Source organism: Colobus angolensis, unplaced genomic scaffold (assembly GCF_000951035.1).
Source record: "Colobus angolensis palliatus isolate OR3802 unplaced genomic scaffold, Cang.pa_1.0 Scaffold442, whole genome shotgun sequence".
NCBI lineage: Eukaryota > Metazoa > Chordata > Mammalia > Primates > Cercopithecidae > Colobus > Colobus angolensis.
In genome coordinates this window covers 989,112-992,406 of record NW_012117844.1, presented here as the reverse complement: position 1 = coordinate 992,406, position 3,295 = coordinate 989,112, and the positions used below count along the sequence as shown (strand labels likewise).

General features: G+C 47.1%; 1 protein-coding gene across 1 annotated transcript in view; it reads right to left on the bottom strand.

Moving 5' to 3' along the window:
* Nucleotides 1-1,878, bottom strand: part of MTIF2 (mitochondrial translational initiation factor 2) — a 37,109-nt gene extending 35,231 nt beyond the window's left edge. Inside the window, exons 1-2 of the mRNA XM_011957447.1 lie at nucleotides 1,479-1,878; nucleotides 254-320 (exon numbers count right to left, since the gene is read on the bottom strand). The gene's annotated coding sequence lies outside the window, so the exon portion shown is untranslated. The remainder of the gene's footprint in view (nucleotides 1-253; nucleotides 321-1,478) is intronic.
* Nucleotides 1,879-3,295: the final 1,417 nt, after the last annotated feature.

The following is a 3,295-nucleotide window of genomic DNA, read 5'->3' as shown; positions in this document are numbered from 1 at the left end:
GCCGGGCGAGGTGGCGGGTGCCTGTAGTCCCAGCTACTCGGGAGGCTGAGGCAGGAGAATGGCGTAAACCCAGGAGGCGGAGCTTGCAGTGAGCTGGTGAGCTGAGATCCGGCCACTGCACTCCAGTCCGGGCAACAGAGCGAGACTCTGCCTCAAAAAAAAAAAAAAGAAAATAAATGGTAACTGAAACAAGCACAGTATAGTGAAGCAAGTATCTTATTGGGCAACAAAGGAAACTTACCTGGACACTCACTCTGATAGTAAGTGTTATCTGGACTCAGCAAGTCACTTGCTTCCTATGGGCCTCATTTTCTGGATCTCTGTTAAAAAATAAATAAATAAATGTTTGAATATCTGTCCTTCCTATTACAAGACTATGAGGAGAAAATGGGATGATGTAAATACTTTATCATCAGCTATTTTAAAACCATATCACACGTTTCAGTACTGGCTTATAAGCTTTGAGGATTCATTGCTTATAAGTTAAAAATATTCACAAGTCATTAACTTGTTTACCTTCAGACAATTAAGAGGTTGCGTATGTGTGTGTAATCGAGCAAGCATTTTACCTTAAAAGGCTTATTCAAGTAAAGATCAAGGAAAAATCTGATTTAATGCCAACGAAATAAACACATTAAGATTTAGAAATTCAGGCCGGGCATAGTGGCTTATGCCTGTAATCCTAGCACTTTGGGAAGCCGAGACGGGCGGATCACCTGAGGTCTGGAGTTCAAGAGCCTGGCCAACATGGTGAAACCCCATCTCTACTAAAAGTACAAAAATTAGCCGGGCGTGGTAGCGGGCGCCTGTAATCTCAGCGACTTGGGAGACTGAAGCAGGAGAATCATTTGAACCCAGGAGGCAGAGATTGCAGTGCGCCGAGATCGCGCCACTGCACTCCAGCCTGGGCGACAGCGTGAGACTCTGTCCAAAGGAAAAAAAAAAATTTTGAAACTCATTCAATAGTATTTACACACATTAAATACTTTTAAGAATGGCACATACTTTCGGTTGTGCCCCTGGACCAAAAGTAGAGTGCTCGGGAAACACAGGATTCCTTGAGAAAATAATTTTTAAACGAGTATGAAACCAGATTTGAGAAGAGCACAGATTAATGGAATGGGAGGAAGGACACTACAAGATATTAACCAAAGCACAGATATGTAATTGAGGCAGGAACTGGAAAGATATATTGGAGGCAATAACCCAAATATCAAAACTGGAAGGAAATTTGTCACTTATTCCAAGCTCCTCATTTTACAGAAAAGGAAACAGAAATCCAGAGGGGTCAAAAAGGCGTCTCCAGTGTCATACCGCTAGTTAATGGCAGTCAAGACTAGAACCCAGACGTTCTGACTCCCAGTAAGTTGTTTGGTCACTAGGATATGCTTGTCAAGGAATTCGAAAAAAGTATGTTGCAAATACGTAGTTGCGTTAGTGAAAATGTCTGAAAGTGAGCTGGAAGCTTTCGAACTTACCTGAAAGGTAAAAATAAATCACTGCAGAAAAATTACGAAACTCGGGTGGCTTCGCCTCAAATTTGAGCCCAGAAGGCCTTGGGCCCATGGGAGGCTGGGACTTGAGGACCTGCACCCGCAGCGGCGCCCGACGAGGGGAAGCCGGCCGGCCGCTTCCGAGAGAACAGAGCACATGCCTTCGTGAATGCTTAACGTGGGCTTACGCAGGGATTAAATGCATCTTGGAAAGGCTTCCGAACGCACAATGTTTATGAGTTCGCGTGGTTTGTGCCACTGACACGTTAGGAGAAACAACACACACCACCCACACCTGACAACCCTGGTTAAGGGACCCTACCCACTTAATTCCTACCTACAGTCCCAGACCCCTGGATTCTGAGCACGGGTGGAGATCACCTTCCGGACCCGGAAGAACGGTCGGTAGGTCAGTCCGTCCCCAGTACGGTCCCCGCCGGGCTTCCGGTCCCGTTGGAAAAGGTTCTTTCCGGAATTCAGAAGAGTCGCTGTAGCAGCCGTGGGTGGGACTGTCTGCGGTGTCCGCGGCGGGCGTCCAGTCTGGGAGGCACTCGTTCAACCTGTGGCTCCTCCCAGGGCCAGCCGCGCGTGGTGAATCCTTTCTGCAGGTCCCTTCCATTTCTTGTTTTCCTTTCCTTTCTTTCTCTCTTTCCTTTTTCTCTTTCTGTCCCTCTCGTTTCTTTCCTTTCTTCCTTCCTTTCTTTCCTCTTCCTTCCCTTCCGTTTTTCGCTTTTTTTTTTTTTTAAGAAAACTGCCTTTATTCAGTTAGAAGTTGGAAAATTTAACTGGTACAGAAAAAAAGTGTAATCAGCTGGAGAAAAAAGTACCACCCGTGAGAATTGATGGCTCCTCTGGGAGAGAACCTGGATACAGTGAGGGTTTCTAGGAAGCAAATTTACTTCTCCTCTGGGGCTATGTGTGGCCTCGGTGATGCTTGCACCGAGGGAACGTTAAATGGAGAGCTGTGGGAGAAATGATACCTCCTTCAAAGATACCTGTTCCTAACAAGAAGGAAAAAAGAAATGCAAGGAAACAGTGGCCCTAGAACCAGTTAGTATTGTGTGAACAGTGCTTTCTCTTTTTTCCGAAGTCAGCTCGTGTGTATGGCATTTGGAGTAATAGAGTCAGAGTGTCTGATTTCCTATCCCAGCTCATTCCTAGTGTGTAGTTGGGGATGTTTCGTCAACTGTCCATGTCCCAGTTTGTTCATCTACATTATAGTAATGACAGTAGCTAGTTCACAGGATTGTAATAAGGTTTTTGTTTTGTTTTTGTTTCTTTTTGTTTTTGAGACAGAGTTTCTCTCTTGTTGCCCAAGCTGGAGTGCAATGGCGTGATCTCGGCTCACCGCAACCTCTGCCTCCCGGGTTCAAGCGATTGTCCTGCCTCAGCCTCCCAAGTAGCTGGGATTACAGGCATGCGCCACCACGTCTGGCTAATTTTGTATTTTTAGTAAAGACGGAGTTTCTCCATGTTGGTCAGGCTGGTCTGGAACTCCCTTTCTCAGGTGATGCGCCCACATCGGCCTCCCAAAGTGCTGGGATTACAGGCGTGAGCCCCGGCTCCCAGACTGTTTTTTGTTTTTTTGAGACAGTCTCACTGTGTCGCCCAAGCTGGAGCGCAGTGGCGCGATCTCGGCTCATTGCAACCAACCTCCGCCTCCTGGGTTCAAGTGATTCTCCCCCCTCAGCCTCTCGCTAGCTGAGATTACAGGCACACACCACCACACCCTGCTAATTCACCATGTTGGCCAGGCTGGTCTCGAACTCCTGGCCTCAGGTGACTGCCCACCTCAGCCTCCA